We start from the raw sequence: 22,785 nt of genomic DNA on the forward strand, positions 1-22,785 counted from the left end.
TTCATGAGGCAGGCTGGTATGCTCTGAAGTTGGAGTCTTGTGAGCTGATGCTCTCCTCCCCTTCTCCGGTTGACCTCGATTTCCTAGGCATGAGCCGCTCTTTGTTGAGTTTCGATTCGGCTCCTTCTCGTCTTTGGCTGGGTTTCGAAACTTGGCCTGGCAGGCCTCTGGCCGCCTGGGTACCTTTCTGATTTTACAAAATGGAATCGCACTTGTATAATGTGACTTATTGAGGTAGATATACGGTTGGCGCTTGCCGCTCTATCTTCTACTAAGCATTGCAAGCAATATCGATTTCTTAGCATCTTGCGTTTCAAGCCTATTTACACACGTTTAACAGGACGGTTGCTTCCATCTTTTCTCGTAGCACTGTTTCCTGGCGTTGTAACATTGTCTCCTCTCTGTGCCTATTCCATTCAATTTCGTAGTTACTCGCACTGGCGTGTTATCTTCGATAGCTGCTCTTGTTCATTCTCGAATCTGTACAGGCCCTTGTGTCATTTCCACTGGCCTTCCATTAAGGCTTTCGGAGTCTCTTCGTGGACCGTATGTAGGTACTCCTCATTTCGTATCAGCAGCTGGTATGGCTGTCTGATAGGGTACCGTGCTGCCCAGGGTTGTCTGGTTATGGGTGCTTCAACCGGTATGGATCTTCTGATGTATATTGGGAAGAGTCCCACTGCAGCTCTTTGTAGGTTCATTTGCTCTTCATACGTCACATACCTTGGCGAGCGCGTTCCTGGTACCTTGAAATGAGGGTAAGGGGTGCAGGCCATGTCTGGGACTTTCTTTACAGGCTTTCAACGCTGCCCTTCTCTTTTCAGTTATTATCCGTTTACTGCTCATAATTTCGAGATCATTTTAACGATCGCCACACACATGACTTAAACAAGAACGGTGTCCACTAGTGAAGGGAAGAAAAAAGTCAAAGTGTAACAGACCTGTTTTGCAGGAAGTTGTTCCAAGGGTCATGGTAGTCACCCCTTCACACAGTCTCCAAGTCTCTGTAACGATCCAGCATAAGACTTCTTTTCCTGCAGTACCAGGGATAAACCCAAGCTTCAGCGGGGCCTCTTACGGCAAACAAAGGAACAAAGAACAAGGAAGCCATGCCGACGCCCGCTTATTGCCACGGACTGCCGCAGACTGTCCTTTGCCAGTTCTTCGCGCCGGCGCTTTGCACCACCAGCAATGTAAATACAAACGCCTTCAATTGCTTAAAGGCAAAGGAGAGTACTTCCAAGTTGGCACACGCTGCAAAGACAAAAGAATTTCCTCCACTCTCCACAGACACTGCTGCAGACTGACCTTTGCCGGCCCTTCGCGCCGGCGCTTTGCACCACCGCGAGAACGCCCCAAATACAAAAGCCGCTCCTCCACTCTCCATTTCGGTACAGTTTACAAAGAACTTCACACAATCGACAATAGAAAAGACAGAAATTAATAAAATAGACATGTACATTTTAGTTGATGACAAATGTTGTTTTCCCAATTAAACACTTATTTTTCTGCTGCACAGTTTACCGACACAATCCATGAAATACATCTGCGTGCCTAGTCATCTGAGGTGAGCTGACTCTATGATAAATATTGGATTCCATGGCAGGCTACTATTTCTGCCGCATACGTACGGCTGTAGAATTATGGAGTCCATGGGTGTGCCACGTGCAGGCAGAGGATTCTAAAAAACCCACAACTGGAATGACGGGCCTAGGCATTATTCTCCTGGCTATTTGATCAGTTGCAATGTTAAGTGCTCACTGCAAAGACCTGATTTCAATTTGCAGATCACAGGTTTCAATCCAAGAAGGCCTGATGTGGCCTATAGTCCATCAAAGGTCATGAAAGTAAGTGCCATTAAATTAGGAGTCTTAATACTTGTTACTAATAGTGCTACATAATAACAGCAAGTGCTATATGACGTGTGATTATTAGAAGATGGCTCGCTCGTGCAGGTTCTAGTCAGGGGCATAGGCTTTTGGTTTACCAGATGGGGTCTGGGGAGCAGCAAAAATAAAAAGTCCCATTGTAAGTATAGGGACTTTCACGAAATTGGTCTTTCCTGGGTGGGTGCCCGGGCCCCAGAGCACCAGCGTACTCGGCGCCCCTGGTTCTAGTTAACAGCTGATAGAGCTGTCTACTTACTCCATCGCATTACCTAGTGCCTTTTCTCTATAAACAATATGATCCTGGTCCTCACCCAGTCTATCTGCCCTCTAGTTGTTTAGGATGAAGCCTACACTCCTATCCCCAGGTTGATTCAAACCAGACAGCCCAACACTGATCATGACTCCTATCTCTCCAAGGCAAGAAAGTAAAATAATGATTGGTCAGCGAAGGAACATGGGTACCTTAATGAGCAATAGCCCTCAACATCGACAATAAATTGCTCCAGCTAAAGAGCTTGCGATGAGCAGTTTATGTTAATGATTTCATTAAGCGCTGTATAAGCAACAAGCGTGGCATAGCATTATGTAGTGACAGTCATGTAAAACATGCAGTCACCTGTACAGCAACCCTAAGCTAGCAGTGACTGCACACTCAGACAATATATTGCAATATGTCAGCAGAATATGAAACTATTCCACCCAATGTACCTCTCTCAGTATGCAGCAATGGAAGTATGGGACTCAGAGAGATTGCCCACACACCTGATTCGTATTCCTGAGTTTTTCCACCTCATACACCTTGTCCACAGTTCATTCTGGGCAGTCGGCTGGAAAATCCCAAATGGATCTCTTTGGCGACAGTCAGGTTTTGGTAACACCTAAGGGACAATCAATCCTCCACACTTCAAAAGTATACTTAAGCACATCTGAAGCTTATCACACAACCACTTACTCATTTCAACACTTCCCTGTAATTTTGTATTTTATTTTGATTTATATAGCGCTTTATGCCAAAGCGCTGAACAGAGTTATTTACACAATGGTACAAATATAGGTGTAAAATGACATGTAGAAACAATATTAATAGCCAAGCAGATGGTCTTTAAGACCAGAACGGAACAGAGATTAGGAAAACAAAGAGCAGAGAGGGAGCATGAGTGTGTCCCAATGTAAAGGTGCTAAGAGAGAGAAGTTAAGTTAGTTAAGAAGAAAAGAGAGTGAGAGCGAATGGAGCAAGGTGGAGAATAGAAAGAAATCAAAAAAGAGAACTATGGGGGGCTAGATTGTGAAGGGACTTAAAAGCAATGGAGAGAAAGTGAAACTTGAGACCAAGATAGGGAGGAGAGAGCAGAGGAAACAGAATCACAATGGGAACGTGAACAAACAAGACAGACAAATGGCTGAACTATACATAGATTTAAAAGTGCTTAAATGAGTGATATGGAGACTAAAAAGAAGGCAGGAGCAATAAAAGAGCCTGGGAAAGATAAGATATATTAGGAGCTTGGTCACATGAAATGAAGACAAGGTTGTGCTTTCCGAATATTAAAAAGATGAAACCTACAGGAATGAGAGAATGTGGAGATATGGAGAGCAAAGGAAAGAGGAGTCTAAATTAACACCAATATAACTATTTGAAGGAGAGATGGAAAGGGGAGATGGAGTAAAGGGCACGGAGGAGGAATGGTTGCGGCTGGGAAAAACAGAACTCCAGCCATGGAATAATTGAGAAAGAGATAGTGATCAGCCATCCAGGATTGGATAGCATCCCCTCGAAGTAGCTTGAGTGGAGGAGGTAAAGGCTGAGAAGGATAGAGAAATCTGAGTGAGAAGGATAGAGAAATCTGAGTGTCGTCAGCCCTTAAAAAGAAGAGCAAATAGGAAGAAACTACGAGTAGCACTAGACAAAAAAAAACAAAAATCAAACCTTTAAAAAAATAAATGGACATAGTTCCAATGTAAAAAATATTTGACACATTTCCAACGACGATGAATTGATAGATTTAAACCAACCCAATGATGAATGCAAGTCATTGTTGGAAATTAAAAAGGATGAGCAGCATAGTACGTCCAAAGTGACTGCTCAAACTGTTGATAAAAAATAAAAATAAAGAAAAAAACACAGCAAATGTATTAGCTACAAATGGTAGCATAGCGGAAGAAGGCATGAAGGTAACAGAAACTAGTAAGACGTTAGGAAAACTTACAATGAATTACAACAGACAAAAGCAAACTGAGCTACTGATTTCTTTTCCTATAACAGGTAGTAAAAAATGTCGCGGTTCAGCATCCTGTACTGTAAACTTTGGAACCTTTGAAAGCAGTGTGGACTCCAAATAATGTAATAAGGAAGTAGCTTGGAATTACATTCAGTGCAGCAAGAGAATACCAATATTTCCCAATTAGATCTTTTGCAGCCAGGGCGGCTATCTTTGGATGCATGGTCTGGCAAGGTAAAGGATAGCCCCGGCAAACATCTTGCTGACTGCACTAATAGTGTTGCCTACACTCCTGAGTGCTCAGTTCCTACTTGTAGCTTGCAGCCTAAGGCTGGTTCCGTGGACACATCCATGCTCAAAATAAAGGACTTGTACACCAGTGTTAGTGAAGATCTAAGGAGCTGTGCTCTACATAATTCTGGGCACACAGCTCTGATTGATAATTTGGAAGCCCGGCATATTAGTGTACTTACTCCAGATCTGCCGAATATTATGGGGTGGGAGAATGACCCTGCGATAAATGGTAGGTCCAGGTTAAATAGGACCTTCATGCTAAATGCATACAAACAAATTCTTTCCTTAAGAATATTCATATCGGACAATATGGACTGGCTAACTCTTGCAGTAAACAATAATAACAGTATAATATGTCAGTTTCACTCATACATAATCATGAAACTAATATGGGAGCAAAAAAATGTCTTTGCCCAATTAGGACTTTCTCCATTTATATTCAAATCAAAAGAAGAAGCCTATACATTTGTGGAAGGTGGCACCGATTAATGAAACAAATAATTTGCTTATGGCCCTCATATTGTTCCAAATGAAGTGGTGTTAAAGCAATTTATGGCATTTTCCTCTGCTATTAAGGAACTTACGTGGCTAGAGCCTCTTATGGATAGGTTAATAGCACAAAAAAAACCTAGTTCAAAACCGTAGCCGTAATCATCTTACTCTAAATTCGTGTGGGTTTAGGAATTTTCAATCATGGTTTAACTTGATCCTTGTTGATAATAAACGTTCAATAATCTTACTACAGGAGACCATGAAAACGCAGCATTTATTTATTGATGGCTATGATTCATACACTTAACCTGCTTTAAAAGGAGTGACAGGAAGACCGTCTGGTGGATTTGCTATCCTAGTTGATAACTGTATGAGGGCGTCCTCAACTATGATCTATGGCGTGGATGATTTGCTTGTGGTGGAACAAGTCATGCATGGAGACACAGGAATATTCTTCCTGATCGTGTGTATCTATTGGAATCCGGCAAACTACTCCCAATTATATATGTTGAATAAACTGGATGTTATTTTGGAAGAGGCACTAATACGCAATTCAACCTATAAAATAATAATTGGGGGGGACTTTAACTCTGCATGTATAGAGCCAGCCATGGGTAACTTCCACGTCACCCATAAAGGTGACCCTTGCTCTTGCAAAAGAGGGTGAAAATGGGTCAAATACTTTCTGGAGTGGGATCTCCAGGTAGTTGACATGAATCATAATAGTGCTGCTTATACACGGTCAAGAGGGATAAGTAAGTCGTATATTGACTACATTTTTGTTTCAATGCAGCTTTTAAATGCCTGTGAACAAGTGGCAGTTATAAATCCACTCTTGGTAGATCATATGGTCATTCAACTAATTGTGAGTTTACCACACAGCCTGTATAACAAGGAGCCATTACTTGCATTGATGGAAATTAACCGACATTTGCTCTCAGTGCGTTGGAACCCTAAGCTGTGTCGCAAACTGATTTATGGGATAGCTCTGGATAATAGGCTTGTACCTAAAGGCTTATGAAATGGAATGAAAGCGTGTCAGATAGAGGATCTGAACGCTTCCATCAAACACCATTTAAATAAAATTACTTCCGAAAGACTGATGACAAGTCAAGTTCAGGTACACACACATACATACAACTCTGAAGTGGTTAGGCTAAAAAGTGTCAAGGAGTTCCCCCCTTCTCACCTGGGTCCGGTGTTTGCCGGTGTCTTCGATCGCTGCCTTCTTGCGAATGCTCCTGGTCTTGAACAGCGCTGCTCGAGTCTCGTCTGGTTCCAGGTTGCGTTTAGTTCCGGGAGCGCGGAGTCCAGGAATCCGGGAGTCTGGGAAAGGCTAGTAATGCTCGGAATCAGGAAGGGGGAAAGGGTCAGGAGCGGGTAAAAGCACTGGGACAAGGGAAACAATACCGCGAGCTACGAACACACGTCTGAGGCTACTCTGTAATAACATTGAGACGCGCGGAGCCGCGGAAGGCGTGGTCTATAAATAGATCACGCCGCGTTCAGCGCATGGAGCGAGCAAGGGCTTCAGCTCTGGACGGCCATGTTGGAAGTAGTATGGAATGTAATCCCCGTTGAGACAAGGACCAGGAGGTCCAAAAGGGGCGTGATCTGAAGTTCATGACAAAAAGACAGAAGAATATGAGATTAATAGAGCTCAAAAATTGAATTCTGACTACAACATCCTTTAACAACCTAACAAAGCCTATATGTCAAATGTATAAAAACAAGATTAAAAGGATGAAGTTTGGTGACATATTGCTGACAATCAGCGTATCATTTCAAATCTGATTAAACACAATGCTAGAAATGTGTGGGCAGTTTTGAGAAGTATGACAGTGGACAGTAGGCCTCCTTGCAATCCTCCATTTCTGCACAGGTGTGGACAAAATATAAAGCACAGAAAATTCTAATTCGGATTAAATATTCTAACATGGTTTTTGAGAATTTAATCACCTCAGAGCTGGGGCATTGTCCGTGGTCGCAGACGGATATAGTATGGGCGATTTCTAAGCTCAGACACTCCAAAGCAGCTAGCCCTGGCAGGATTCCACCTTGTGTTCTAAAAACTGACCGTGAACTTTGGGGGGTCTATCCTTAAACTCAAATACAATTACATTTTTGTATCAAATGACATTTATAAAAAGGGAAACCTTATGGATCTGGGAAACTTTAGACCGATTGCGCTAACTGATGCATCCTCCAAAGTCTTCTCGATACTTATACTAGATGAATTACAACAATATATTCACCAGCACAATACTCTATCTCGGTTTCAAGTGGGGTTACGGAATGATGGGTTGTGCACTCAATGCGACTACCTTAGCGCATATTTTGGAGAAACTAAACATTCTGACTGTTGGCTGCTCTATATGGTCACCCTCAATCTCACGGCAGCCTTTGATAGAGTAATCCGGAATCATCTATGGAAGAAAATGTTCTAGAAATTCCCCCCCATTTAATATTTATTATTGATATGTTACATAGTCAAACAAATTACCGGGTTAGACTAAATCAAGAGGGGGTCCTGACTGATCCGATACCTACTTTTACGGGAGTTAAACAGGGGTGTAATTTAGCCACTGTTTTGTTTAACCTGTATATGTGTCATTTAAATGATGCATGGAATCAAGAAAAAATATTTACTGTTAGACTGGGCAAACTACAACTGCATTGGATGGCCTTCACAGATGATTTCATGTTTTTTGATAGGACACCATTTGGCCTTCAAAATAAACTAAATATATTTGCATCATTCGCAAAGGAGTTTAATCTACAGGCCAGTCCCTCTAAATCGCACATTGTAATTTTTGCTAACAGAAAGAAAAAATATTTAGGTTTAAGTGGACAATTGAAGGTACTCAAGTTGATCGAGCACTAACCATACGTTACTTGGGATATAACCTCACTGACACTGCCTCAATAGCAATGTGGAAAACTGTGCTGTACTGCAAATTCTCAATTCTCCCTTAAATCCAATTCTACATGTTAAAGGGTGAGGCTATAATTCTATATGGTCTGGATATGTGTCTACTAGACATAGACACACTCCTCGATAAACTGCAGGGTAAGCTATGAAAACATGCACTGGGGTTAGCTACATCCCTACCAAACTCTATACTGCGTCACGAACTAGGATTGACCAATCTCTCATCAAAGTGGCAATAGAGAATGATGAGTAATTATGCTAAAATGCTGAACCCTCCTAGGAACTCTATGTATGAAGATCTGGGTCAGATGATTGCTGATCTTTACCCAAATTTAATAGCAAGATATGTTGTAAGAATAAAGAAACTCTTACTAAGGATTAATGTAAACTTGCAAGAACTAGGTCTACTTTTGCCAAAAGTGAAGAAGAAACTTTATGATTACGACTGGTTTATGACAACTGAGAAAAACAATGGGTATACATTCTGCAAAGAATATGCTAAGTTTGTTAGGAAAAGAGAACTAAGATCACCTTATCTCCTTAAGTTTCCATGCGAGGGCACGACTTTTGTACATGCGATTTAAACTGAATCAGTATTTAACAAATTAAAAAATACAACTTTGGCAACGCAATGCAGCCAATAGTAATATGTGTATTTGTCATTTTTGTAATTGTACGAATGAAAGAGACACTTTAAAACACTTTACCATGTTTATTTATTTTAAAATGTTTTTATTGGCATTTATATTAATAACAACCAAAAGATTAGTACAACAACAACAACAGATAGTCTTCATACCATTATCATCCGGTGTCAATTTTAGAGTTGACGTGGGAAGTCCAATGGGTTGGGTGTAGTAGAAGTCCAGTGGCGTGAGAGACCAGGCAGTTCAATATCAGTGCATTTGGGTGTGGCAGTTCAGTACTCAATCATTGTAGCACCTAAGAGACAGATGTTTGGTGCTCACGGGGGTTTATCATCAGATGGATGGAACATGTCCTATATCAGTGCCTTCCTGGCCTCATATGCAAGGCTTTGCTCTGCCCCTGCCCTTGCCACACCATCACCCCACACAATGGTCTCAGAGCCCGACCAGCGCTCAAGTTCAGCATGCGACTTGGCATACTGTGGCCCCCCAGGTTTCTTCCACACAATGGCAATGCTTCTCTTGGCCAGCACACATGCCATGTACATTAATTTGACTAAGTGCCTGAATTTGCTTACTCTCGAGTAGGTGCCTAGGAGGCATGTCTTCCGTGTCCACTCATACCGTGTCAACCCCGTCCTCCTGCATGCTTGCTCAATTCTATGCCAGAAACCACGCACCTTCAAACACTCCCAGAACATGTGCATTATGTCAGCGTTTCTGGATTTAATCCAAGGGCACAGTGGGTCTGCAGTAGTACTGAACCTGGCGATTCTATCCGGTGTCATATATGTTCTATAGAAGACATTCAATTGGATCAATCGGAACCTGGCATTTCTAGACACTTCTCGGGGGTATGCCAGGATTCCCTCACACTCATTCTCCGCAATAGTGCTGCCTACGTCTACCTCCCACCTCTGCTTCATCAACTCACTTTTAGGATTCGGTCTGTCTGCAAGCTGACCATAAAGCCTAGAAACCGGCCTCCACCCATCCCCTAATTTATGAAGTAGTGTCAGCAGCGGTGCCGCCTCCAGTTCCTCTGGCCAGGTCGCCCATGTATTGCTCGCCACCTTTCTAATCTTCTGGTACCAAAGGAATTGTCCCCCGGGTAGTCCTTCCTTCTCCCTAATGGTGTCAAAATCTTTAAAGGAGCCCTCCTCATACAGATCTCCCCAAGAATAAATGTTTTGTCTTTCCCATAATCTGATCGTGGATAAATCTGCCCTAGAGACATTGAGATCTGCAGCCATCGGGGTGTCGGGTGAGCAAGGGTGATTTTGTCCCGTTAGTTTCAGAGCTCTGCTCCAGACCTTCCTTCCCAACAGCACAATCATCGGTTGTACCGTGAGGCAATTCAGTGGTGCCCACAATACCTCCTTCAGATGTGCCAGTGCCACTAATGCTTTAAGTAGGCTTGTTTCCGTGGTGACCTGATCTGCCAGCAATTTGGCCACATGGCCAAATTGCGCAGCTAAATAGTATCTTTCCAGGTCCGGCAGCTGGATCCTGCCCGACCTTTTGAGTAGCATCATGGTTGCTAGGGAGAGTCTGTGCCTAGAGTGACCCCAGAGCAGTTCCCTCAGTAATTCTTCCAGTAATCTAAAGAAGGTGGTCGGTATGTAGTAATGAACATTGTGGAAATAATAAAGGAATCTCGGAATGATTATCATTTTAGTTATGGCCGCCTTACCCATGACCGACAGTGGCAGCTTGGCCCAGAATTTCAAAGAGTTTCGGAGCCCCTGTACAGCCACCATTGTGTTGCCTCCATGCATCTGCTCCGGGGTATGCCAAATGTTAACTCCCAGATACCTAAATTTGTGCTTACGCCACTTTAGCCCGACCTGTGGGAGGGTCTCCTCACTCATTCTTGCTAGTCCTGCCAGCGGGACTATGCATGATTTTGCAGCACTAAAGTGGATTCCCGATACCCGGGCAAAGTTTTGGAGCATATCCATAATCACAGGGACATTTAGGTGCGGGTCTCTCAAGTAGAGCAGTACATCGTCTGCATACAAAGATACCACATGATCCACTCCTGCCACTCGTATGCCCGCGTCAAAGAACTGCTTCCTTATGTAGATTGCAATAGGCTGCAGGCCCAGAATATAGAGCATTGGGGATAGCGGGCAGCCATGACGAGTACCCCTCCGGATGTCCCACAACGCTGAGACAATCTTCCCTGTTTTAACTCTTGCCACTGATGCTTCATAAAGCAGTTTGATCCATTTTACGAAGCCTTCGCCCAGCCCAAATTGACTGAAGGTGGCAATCAACCACTCCCAATAGATGGAGTCGAACGCTTTTATAGTTTCTAGGGAAATCACTGCATACTCCTCTTGTTCATTCGCAGTCTGCGCGATAATATGCTGGAGTCTGAGTTGGTTCCCTGCAGTACTTGTGCCCGGCACAAATCATTCCGGTCACTGTGCACTATGGGTCCTATGACCCTTGACAGCCGTTTTGCCAATATGGTCGAGAGGATTTTGATGTCATAATTTAGCATGGCCGCGGTCTATATGATCTGCAATCGTCCAGGGGCTTTCCAGGTTTCGGTATCGGGACCACTAATGTTTCATGCATACTTTTGGGTAGTATCTCGTTTCGTATGCTTCTTTAAACGTTTCGTGTAACAGGGGCACCAATTCGGGGCCGTAGGTTTTGTAAATCTCTAGGGGTAATCCATCACTCCCCGGTGTCTTGCATGTAGCCAGCGATTGTATCGCCTCTTGTATGTCCTCTACTGATAATTCTGCTTCTAGCATATCTCACTGTGCTGCGTCTAATGCGGGAAGCCCTATTTCCTCGAGCGTGTCTTGTATGTCCTCCTGAGGAACCGGCTGGTCGTGGTCGTCCAATCGGGAATAAAAGTCTCTAAATGCTTTGTTTATGGCTAATTGTGTGGTGTGCAGCGGGCCAGAGTCATCTCTTAGGGCCGTGTTTGGGTGTTTTGGGTTCTCCTTTTTACACAACCACGAGAGCAGCCTTCCCATTTTATCTCTCTCCGCATGGTCCCTGGTTGTTTTAGCCATGTAGTCAAACCTAGACAATCTATTCCGTGCTCCCCGGCACTCTTCCCTCACTTCAGCAAGTTCCAATTCCATCTCTCTGGTTTTTATGGGGCTGGCCTCCAGCTGTTTAATCTTGCCCTCTGCTTTTTCAAGCTCATCTCTGAGCAGTTGCCTTATACCGCCCGCTAGCAATTACCTCTCCCCTGATCACCACTTTTAGTGTTTCCCATATGGTGTCCCAGCCCCCAATGCTTCCCACATTAGTGTTCCTGTATTCAACTATTCTAGTTCTGAGTTCTTCCCTAAAGGGGCTATCGGTAAGGGTATCTGTAGGCATGCGCCACAGCGGCATGGGGGTCTAGGGCCTCTTAACCTCCATTGCATGGTCAATGGTGAGTGATCCGAGATTGTTCTACCCAGGTAAGTAGCTGCCACCACCTAGGGTAGCCATGCCCTGTCTACCAGTAAGTAGTCAATCCCGGTGTAGAGGTCATGTGGGGGTGAGTAGTAGGAGTGTTCCCTATCTACTGGATGCATTTCTCTCCACACCTCCGCCACATCCAGACTCCCGATCACCTTGTTCAATGCAGGCAGGGTCGGTGGAGGCCCCTGTGGCGGTGGGCTGGACCTGTCTAGTATGGGATCGCGCACTTAATTGAAGTCTCCACCCCATATGAAAGAGCAGTCTCAGTATGGGGCCAATTTTGCACCGAGCGCAACCAAATATGCTGCAGTGCCATGGTTGGGGAGGTAGGAGTTCACTATACAGATCTCCTGCTGCTCTATGCTGCCTCTCAGTATCAGATATCTCCCTTCTGCATCAGCTTCTTTCGCCAGGAGTCGGAATGGGACCCCAGCGCTAATCCAGGTGTAGACCCCTCAAGTGTATTTAGAGTAGGCAGCCCCGAACCCCTGTCCGCCCCAATAATCCAACACTCTGTCATTGCTTTCAGCAGTGTGGTGTGTCTACTGTAGTACGGCTATAGAGACCCTCTTCCTCCTTAAGTAGGATTTAATTCTGTTTCTACGTATGTACGTGCCCATCCCCCTCACGTTCCAGGTCAACACTTTCAAGTCGGCTGCCATTTCCATTTGTAATAAGCCCCATGTCTCTTGCCCTCCCTCCTGGTGCCCCGCCATCTCCCAGATACCTCCCCCCGCCACATCCTTCTTTCATTCGGGACCATGCAATTCCCTAGTTTCCACCTCCCTCCACATCGTCCCAGCCTCGGCGGTTCCCTCTTCCAGTGCCACTCCGCCCCCCCCCCTTGAACCAGTTTCGAAGACCATGTAGTGAAACAACCAACAATTTAAACTAAACAGTCTTCATCCAACGTGTGCAGAAACCAAGTGGCAATTAACCAATAACGAAAAACTGCACTCAGCTGCCGCACTCCAGTCACAGCGCTCGAGCGCTCCCGCACCGTCTTGACCGTCTTCATGTGCGGGTTTGTGCGGTGTCCGCAACAGGCCGGCACCTGACAGTTCCTGGGGGTAGACCGTTCCCCCAGAGTAGCGTCCAGGCGTTGTCCCGTCCTTGTGTCGTGTCTCAATTTGCTGTGTAGTTATATATGAAGTGCACTTTGTATTGCGGTAGCTCCTTGTGCGGTTGGCTTGCCACCCTCCCCCAGTATGTTCATCTCCAGCTTGCATTTTCAGGTAACTCGTTCTTCGCCCTGGTCCAGGTTATTATGTTCCATCCATATCCTGGCCGCTGCTGGCGTCTCCAAGAAAACTAGCTTTCCTTTGCAAATCACTTTGAGCCTTGATGGGTAAATCAGCATGTATTCAAGTTGGAGCTGCCTGAGCCTTGCTTTAACTGGCACAAAGGAATTCCTTGCCTGTTGGACCAGCGGCGTATAGTCTGGATATATCGCTATGCTGGAGTTGTCTCTGCAGATTACACTGCCGTCTCTCTCTCTCTTGCTCTCTCTCTCTCTCTCTCTCTCTCTCTCTCTCTCTCTCTCATTTCAGGATAGCCTCTCTGTCTCGGAAAGTGAGTATTTTCACTATCATGGGGCGCGGATAGGAGCCTGGTGGTGGTCTTTTTTGCAAGGACCTGTGGGCCCTTTCCACCACAAATCCTTGAGACAGCTTTTCTGCCCCCATTTCCTGCAGGATCAAGTTTTCGACAAACTCAGTAGGGTTCGGGCCATCCATCCCTTCCGGGATCCCTAGTAGGCGCACATTGTTGCGCCGAGTGAGGCCTTCAGCGTCTTCGGCCCTGGCCTCCAGTGCCGTGTTCTTTCTTTCTAGCTCTGATAGTTTCTTCTCAAGGTTACTGGTGGTATCCATAGCCTCCTTTAGGTCCTTCTTAGTATTTGTGACCCTTTCCATGAGATTGCGAATGTCCTGCCTCATCAGTTGCATATCGGATTTAACTTCATTGATTTTGGTGTCAATGAAAGTTTCCAAGGGAGCAATTGCGTCCAGTACCTGCCTATCTTTAGTTCCAGCTTCCTTGTCCGGTGGAGCTGATTGTGTCGCTGTTTCGCCCTTTGGTTGGCCCTTAGGCGTGGCGGCATTGAATGAATCCAAGATTGTGGCTTTTTCTTTGTTCTTTCCCCTGGACTGAGACATATTGCAACGCTGCTGGGCTCGATTACACCTGACCTTCACCTAGTTCTGTGTGCCTCCTGAAGAGGACAGCCGGTATAGCTTGTGTGGTGCCTTGATGTTCTGGGTCCCGCTGCGTATCAGGTGTAGGTGTAGGGCACAGCACCGTTCCTGTGGTGCAGTTTTAGGGTCTCATCCAATATTACACTGTCATTATCCCCCAGTGCAGACTATTCCTCTGTATGACCCCCGGCAGCTTGTGTCTTCAGTGTTTCAACCACAGCGTGCAGCTGTCCAGCCACTCCTTCCTCTGGGTGCAGGGCAATGATTTGCTTAGAACGCTTGGTAGAACAGTTCCCAGTTCCGAGCTGCACTTGTGGTGTAAAATAGTGCAATGGTTCCTGCAGCAGGAGGCGACACACAACCTGCTGCGCAGCAAAATGGCTCCTGATGTGGTGCGTTATGTCTTTTCTCCCCCACGCCGGTGCAAGTCTTCTGCTACAGCACCAGACTCTGTGATATTTAGGTGCCTAGGTCGTCTTCCCAGCCATTAGTTCCCAGTGTGACCTAGGTATGCAATCTTCTTGGAGTCTCTCGCACACTGTGGGCACCTCAATGTGCTGAACCTCTCAGATGGTCTGGTGTGAACAGTGCTTCTGGGCCCTCTCTGTGTCCCAGGCGGGCCGGGCCTGTCGCTGCGTTCCAGGAGTACGCATTGATCAGGTATGGGAGGTAAGCTACCTCGGTCGCGTATGCACGCCGCGCTGGTTGAGGAACCACTTTGGGCGCGTGTTACCCTTAAGCCCAAAGCACGTCTCTTGTACCTGCAGCGCACCCCGTGCTTGCTGCTATTAATGTCTCTGTTTACACTGCAGCGTCAGCACTCGTTTCTCCCCTCCTTGTGCGCCCAGGTGGCTGCTCTTACCTCCTTGAGGCACCGTCGTGCCCGATGCGTGCTGGGCGGCTCTCGTGCACTTCACTGTTGCGTGCTCCCGAGGTCCGGCTGAGCTCGCCCGCTTCACGTTCACCGGCAGGGCCCCAGGCCATCCGGGCACAGCTGGGGTAGCTACTGCGCCACCCCCTGCTCCAGCGCTCCTTCTTGTCGGCGCACCTCTCCCGATTCAGTCGGTCCCCTCTATCGTGGCCGTAGGCTTCCTCTCCGGATGCGGCCAACCGGGGGGGGGACTGCGCCACGCCGGCAGCAGAGCCGGCACCTGATGCCAGGATCGCCCTCTGGCCTCAGGGTCGTCGCCTCAGCAGTACTGTGTGTCCCCGGCTCCGGGGTCGCTTGGTAGTCAATTCAGGACTCCTCTGATGGAGAAGAGCTGGGTCGTTGCAGCTCAGCGAGTTTCAGGGGCCAAAGTATCAGGGCGAGCCCCTCCCCCACAGTGATCTGTCCCTCCGCTCAGGCCGCCATTTCTTCTACACCGCTGGGGCCCGTTCGCGGTCTCTTTCTCCTCGATACAGGCTCCGAATTTCCTCGGGTCCTCACTCATAAGTTGCAGAAACGCTTGTTCTGTTAAGCGCTGTGGCTTTTGGCCGTGCTATTTGCAATTGTTGGCGAATTAAAGGATCTCAGCTAGGATCAAGACGGGAGCTCAGCCCTGGCACAGCCTCACTCCATGAACTCCAGCCACGCGCTCCAACAATTGACCATGTTTTGTCTGTATTTTGAAGACATTCGTACATTTGAACCTGATAAGTTTATGTTAAGTAAATCTGTGTTCTCCAGAGAACTTCTATGGATTAGGTGCATGGTGGGGGACAATCCATCACTGGTATTAGCATTGACTCACCTATTGGCAGTAATCAATAACAAACTAGTAGAAATTACGAATGTCTAGGGACTGGGAATGCATTTAGGGTACTAAGAATTATCCGGTAGTCTCAATGGATTATTTAGGCTGTGAGCAATGATAGTTAATGTTGTCATTATGTTTGAACGGATATGTATTCCAGTACACAGTGCAACAATGATCTAGTACATGTTAATGACTGTCTACTTATATATTTGTAAAATTGGTTTAAAAAAAGTTATGGACTTCTATTGGAGTAAAGAAAGAGTAGATTCCGAATCATGCTAATGATTGTATCAATTATACTTGTAAGACTGGTTTAAACAAAAATGTAAATGATTTCTTGTGTTGAGTAAGGAAAATCTAGTCTTGGAAGTAGAACTTTTGAGAATATGGATGATGTTGTGTACTGTTGTTTTAGAGGTCTTTTATTCTGTATTAGGAATTCTTAAACAGTTGTTCTATATATCTCTAAAAAATGTATGTATTGAATGTATTTTTATGTATATTTGTTTTTATGCTTCATGATGAATTGCTTCTATTAAATTGTAAAGGTTTATTGTAAAACCATATACAATAAATTTTTTTTAAAAAATTTGTGCTTCCGACTGAGGGAGTGCTTTGGCGTGGCCGGCGCCGCCGGAAGAAAATGGGAGGTCCGGTGAAGGGGGAGTGCATTGCCAGCGCAGCCTCCGCAGTGAAAGAAAGAATGGTCCTGCCTGGGGGAGTCTCCCAACCGCTGCCCTGACTGTCCGGCCCATCATGGCTGCTTGCAAGGACCTCTGCCGCAGTGACCTCAGTGTCTGTCTCCCACCAGGCAGGAGTGAAGGAGCAGCACCCATTGCGAGAGTGTGAAGATCGCCCGTGTGGATGAGAAAGGATCCTGAGAACATTCCTCGCCTAAAGGGGAGGTGGTAAAAGGAGGAAGCGCGGTATCCGCCGCATTGATGTGGGTGTCTGCCACCTGGGGAAGTGAGGCAATGGCCCCAACCTGCTACCCTCCTGGCTGAGGTGAGACACATCCTGCGACCTCCAAGTCCTTGGTCGACGCTGCAGTGGCACAGCCGATACCACTGCTCCTGGGATGGCAAGGACTCCCGCCCGGTGAGAGGGCGCAGGCGTCCTCGTCAACAGGCCCTCTGCATCCACACAGCAAACGTGGCCCGAGTGCTGTTACCCGGGCACGGCTTTTCCTGCCCTATACCACCTTCCTGGACTTAGAAAGTTTGCCGGGTGATGTATCAGCCCATTACCCCATCTGAACATCCTGTGGCAAACATCCTGCGGCAGATGTGGCTCTAGTTAGACCTAGGTGCAGCTTTTCCTGCCAGCCCCAAAGTCACAGACTTATAAAGTTATAAGTGCCCCAGTGTTATGAGTCAATGAAGTTACAGGGGGTGCTTTGCTATGATTGTGGGCCTGGGTCCCCCATATTAATAAATTGGGAATCTTCGCTGCTGTTGTGGTTATCGTTTCTTTACATTATACCCCTGGAATGGGATGTTGTGTCGCAAGCCCCTCCTGGGTTTGTGCAGTAGCCGTGTGATTTGTGAAATGTGTGAGGCGTCTCATGAAACTAATAAAGTGCCGAGTGGCTTCCCGCTTGGCAGTTAATTGCCACTGCAACTATGGCTGTTGATGTCTGATTTCAGCGCGTGCTGGTGTTGCGCACCATGCAGTGGGCCACCCCACACAGCCCTCACCCTCGGAACCCGGGACCTTTGGGCCCCACACAGTAATGAGTTCCGGAGGCTGGGCCAGAGGGTGTGTCAAGGCCAGTAGGGCAGGCGAGCGGACGTGTAGAGGATGTTGTGTTGGACCACAGCAGGTGCACAAGCATTAGAAACTGCCCAAATGGGTATGCACTTGTTCACAGGACCATTATGCTTTGATCGATCTACACTGACTCTACAGGCATTCAAACTATGACAACTCCAATCCTATTTCTCATACACTTTCCTACTTGTACATGTCTTTCACATGCGTTTAACCTTTCTCTCCCTTTGCCTTCTCTTCTCTGCTGGCCTGCTGGATTCCCTCACCTAACAAGGTCGAAATAACCCATTGTGGGCCACTCTGCGAACAAACCTTGTGGCTGTTATGGCCCTTATCCCTTTAAGTTAGAAGCCCCTCTGTTGAGGGCGTGTTGCAATGACAGAGGTGGAAAGGAGGAGCGCTGGGGTTGAGCGCCATTTCTTGCTTATATGTTAATAAAGAAGGTTATGTTCCTGTTCCTCCGACTCTGCGTCCTTATTAAATGCGTGTGCTGGCCTAATCCGAGTAACAACTGGCGACGAGGGTACTCTCCTGCTAGTCGTTCCTCCAGCGGGTGATCCCACCAAGCTTACTTCTATGTGCGACCGTCGATCCCACCGAGCTGCCTCCTTCGCATCCTCCACGGTGCTGCTTTCCACGCACCGGTGACCAGTGATCCCGCTGTGTCACGTCCTTTTGGAGTCGGGTGCCCGGCCCGTGCTCCTCTTCCTATTCTCGCCTGCAGATGGGACAAGTCTGCCAGGAAAACCCGGCGGGCCGCCTCCACGACCCTGAACGTGCGTCCCGAGCAGGCGCACACATCATCATTCACAGCCTGCACGAATGGCTGTGGCCGCCACCGTGAATGACTCTGGCCAACCCCGCCTCCTGCTCCCAACGGAAGCATTGCTTGTCTTGCCCATCCACCACGGAGAAGAGTGTAGAGAATTCCATATTGTTGACGTCTCGTGCTGTCATGCGACTCACTGTTGTTTTTCGTTCGGGAGAGTAGCGTGACAGCAGAGAGACGGTTGCTGGAGATGAGGGGAATGTGAGCTATCTCCAGGTTGGGCTTGAAACTTGAAATGACACACTTACCTGTGGTGTCCAGCGACGAGGATCTTCCGAGCGAGCCTGCCGCGGAGAGAGGCCCACCGGGTGTCGGCGGCCCGACAGGACGAGCTGCCAGGTAGAAGCCGCGCAGGGGAGAGCCCCCCCACAGCTAATAACAAACTAAGGAGCCGGCGGCATCCCGGCAAGCTCTTATACACCCGCAACGGTTGTGGCTGAAGTGCACAGGGCGCACTTCACGGCCTCCCACACCTGCGCCAGGATTTCGCACACGGTCGCATATTCGCAGCCTGCAACGCTGTGGAGGCCCCGCCCCACTTCCTTGAATGAAGGTGAGGAGTAGGGGTGGAAACAACCAGTGACACTGGCCACTCAATGGGCTGCATTTAATTCTGAGTAGGAAGGAGAGCTAGCCCAAACACTCTTATTGGACACCAGGCTGTTGGTCACATTCAAGAACCAAAGAAGGGAAACAAGCTCAATCAGCCGAAAACAAGCTGAAAGAACAGGCTAGCCAGGTATAGAAAAGGTCCTACAAACCTGCATTGAATTTAAGGGGACAGCTCAGTTCGAGCAACTCTAATGTAAAATTAATTTGGAGTTCATACAGAACTGGTGAATAGTCTGCAGTTGTAGTCCACAACACTTACCAGCAACAGCAGTGTCAGTGATACCTCAGTGCCAATAAAGACACATTTCTAGCAGATATGGCTGCAGCAAGCATGTCACCGCCCCATCCATCCTGTCAGAGGCAGGAACACCTGCAATAAGATGGGACAGATGGAAAAGGCTATTTGATACCTATCTAGTTGCTATAGGTGGGGAAAAGTTTGCACCGGCGAGAAAGGAAGCTATATTACTCCACAATTTAGGCACTGAAGGACGCAGTGTTTATGATGGTTTACCAGAACCTCCACAGGAGGGTCATAGAGACATGGATCAGTACAGTGTGGCAGAAAGGAAATTAGAGATTCATTTTGAAGCGAAGAAAAACATTACTTTTGAAAGGCACAAGTTTTTCCAAAGATTACAAGACCCACAAGAACCAGTGGAAAACTTCATTGCAGCACTAAGATCACTCAGTCATACGTGTGAGTTTGGGCCACTTACAGACTCACTTATACATGACCAGTTAGTTTGCTGCACGAATAACTTGAAAATACAGGAAAGGCTATTGTCCAAAGATGTGCCACTGGAGATAGCTGTGGAAACAGCTAGGGGCATGGAAATGACACATAAGTATATGTCAACGATGAGGAGTGATAAACAAGAAGGAGAAGTTGCGGCAATTAGAGGAATGAAGAAGTTAAACGTTAGCAAAGAGGTCAAATGTTATAAATGTGGCAGCAACCGTCACATATCTACAAGCATGTTTTGTCCTGCGAGGAATGTCTTGTGCTTAAAGTGCAAAAAAAGGGGACATTTTGCAAGAGTGTGCCATGATTCTGGACATGTACAAAGCATTGAGAGCAACGGAAGGGTTTCGGAACAAGAAGAGAGCTCTGTAGTCCCACAAGGTGGCCAAGCTAAGCATGTGCTAGAAGTGTCTGAACTCTCGAATAAAGGCACTGCTCCGACAGATGTATTTCTAATCAACGGTAGGGCCGTCACTATGAAGGTAGACAGCTGCTCACCTTGGACTCTGATGTCAAGAAAGACCTTTGAAGGATGTCTACATGGAGACATCAAACAATTGATGGAGCACAAGATTGAACAGTATGCCTATGGGAATGTGAAGATAGAACTTTTGGGGAAGTTTCAGGCATCTGTGAAATACAAAGGCAGGAGTTGTGAATCCGAAGTATACGTCACACAAGAAGGATCATCCCTTTTAGGATGGGGTGAACAACGCAAATTGGGAATAAGAATCCAGGCGAATGCAGAGGAACCAGTAACAGTTGCTGAACTTAACGATAAGTGGGACAAGGAATTTCCAGTGAGAAGTTAAGAAAGGAGATTGATTCATTACTGCAAAAGGGAATAATTGAAAGGTCCGAGAGCTCAAAGTGGTTATCTCCGGTGGTGGTGGCTGCGAAACCTAATGGGGAGATAAGATTATGCATAGACTTAAGAGACCTCAATAGAAATATTCTTGTAGACAGACATCCCTTACTTATAATTGGGGAAAAGTTGTCCACACTGAACGATGCCAAAATATTTTCAGTAATAGACCTTTCCTAGGCGTATCACCAGATTGCCTTAAAGAAGGACTCCCAACACCTAATGGCATTTATAACAACATTTGGAACATTTAAGTATTGTAGGATGCCGTTTGGCCTGGCCTCGGCAGCAGGAGTATTCCAAAGAGTTATGGAGACTGTAATGGAGGGTGTCGAGAATATCATAATATTTCAAGATGACATGTTGATCTATGCTAATTCCAAAAATAAACATGATAGAATTTTGAGTCAAGTTTTATTTAGGTTAGCAGGAGCTGGGTTGACTGTGAAAAGGAGCAAGTGTAGAATTGCAGTTGAGAGTGTGGAATATCTGGGGCATGAAATTGATAAGAAAGGGGTACGACCTAAGAGGAGTTTGGTAGACGCTGTGAGGTGTGCACCAGTACCAACCGACAAAGATCAGGTGAGGTCCTTTTTAGGATTGGCCGAATATTACCATAAATTCGTCAAGGATTTTACATTAGTGTCCATGCCCTTAAGAATGCTTCTTCAGAAAGGATCAAAGTTTGTGTGGTCTCCGGAGTGTGATGAGGCATTTTGTAGCATCAAAGAGGGAGTCAGCAATGCACCCTCTATTGGAATCCTTGGGATAAGAGTGTCCTAGTGGTGGATGCTAGTGCTTTAGGTCTGGGTGCGACTCTGGTACAATATGATAATGACAACATCGAAAGGGTCATAGCATTTGCTTCGAGGGCGGTGAGGGACTCAGAGTGTAAGTATTCCGTGATTGAGCGGGAAACTTTAGCAATGTTCTGGGCAATTAACCACTTTAAGTATTTTCTGTGGGGTAGAAAGTTCGTTGTTAGATCTGACCACAAGCCCATGGTACAATTGTTTGAAAGTGGAAGGTCGGCTTTGGGATCCCCCAGAATTAGTCGGTGGAGTTTAGGTCTCCAGAATTATAATTTCAAGGTGAGTTATCTACCTGGGAAAAAGAATGTGCTGGCCGATTGCCTTTCCAGGCTTCCAAGAACAGAGGAGATAAAGGTGAAAGGTGTGGAAGAAGATGAGGTGGTTGTGGCAGAGGTAGGAGGTGCGGTGGGTGAGTCAGGAAAAGTGGTTGCACAAAGAAAGTTTGGATGATGACCTCAATTTGGTCAAAGAATGGACAGTGAAAGGATGGCCAGACAGAAAATTGTTGGATAAGAGGTTTGATGTGTGGTGGGATGTCAAAGAAGACTTGAACATCTGTGTGGACAGATTGAGAAGAGGATGTTGTTTGATCCCTCCGCAGAAAATCAGGCCCATCATAGTGGAAATTGCACACCAGGGGCACCCAGGGGAAGGAGCCATGTGTCATGATTTCCCAATGAGTTTCCTTGATTAAGCCCATGTTTCCGTAGTTTATTATTGCTCTGTCATTTGAGAGAAGGCATTGTTCCATTCAGATCCATATAGTAAGGCATGGGGAAATTGGTATTCCAAAATGGCCGCCTAGTGGTGTCAACCAGGAACTAATCTGTAGGTCTAGTCTTTTGCGACCTCTGTTACAAGTACTCATTTCCTGAGGAGACTCGCGCTTCGCGTTGCTGACTGCCTTGCAGTACGGACGCTCACCGCGGTCTCCGTAGAGTTCCAGTCAGAGTTTCCCTGCCCTCCCAATTTTCAGTCAGAATTTATTCGTCATGTCCTATAGTCGCCTCCTCTGCTCACAGCCAGTAGTTTCCATTATCATTTATTGTCCCCTAGTTGCTGTGTCCTTAGTTCTAGTCTAGTCTAGTAGAGTTTTCCTGTCAGAGTTTCTTGAGGAGTACACCATACACACAGGCAAGTACCTGTTTTCAAGGTTTTCCGTGGTTTCCAGTGTTTGCTGTTTTTTCGTTGCGAGTGTTTTAGCAATGGATTAGTTACTGTGCATTTTCGCATATTGTGTTTAAGCTTATACGCATTGTCTCGCGCTCCAATGTTTGAAACTCATTAGCTGTGCCAGGTTGTTGTCA

General features: G+C 46.4%; 1 long non-coding RNA gene across 1 annotated transcript in view; it reads left to right on the top strand.

Moving 5' to 3' along the window:
* LOC138583084 (uncharacterized) overlaps window positions 1-22,785 on the top strand; it is a 237,047-nt gene that overhangs the window by 209,158 nt on the left and 5,104 nt on the right. The window lies entirely within an intron of this gene.

This window comes from Ambystoma mexicanum, chromosome 3q (assembly GCF_040938575.1).
Source record: "Ambystoma mexicanum isolate Mex_15411 chromosome 3q, UKY_AmexF1_1, whole genome shotgun sequence".
In the NCBI taxonomy this organism is placed as follows: Eukaryota; Metazoa; Chordata; class Amphibia; order Caudata; family Ambystomatidae; genus Ambystoma; species Ambystoma mexicanum.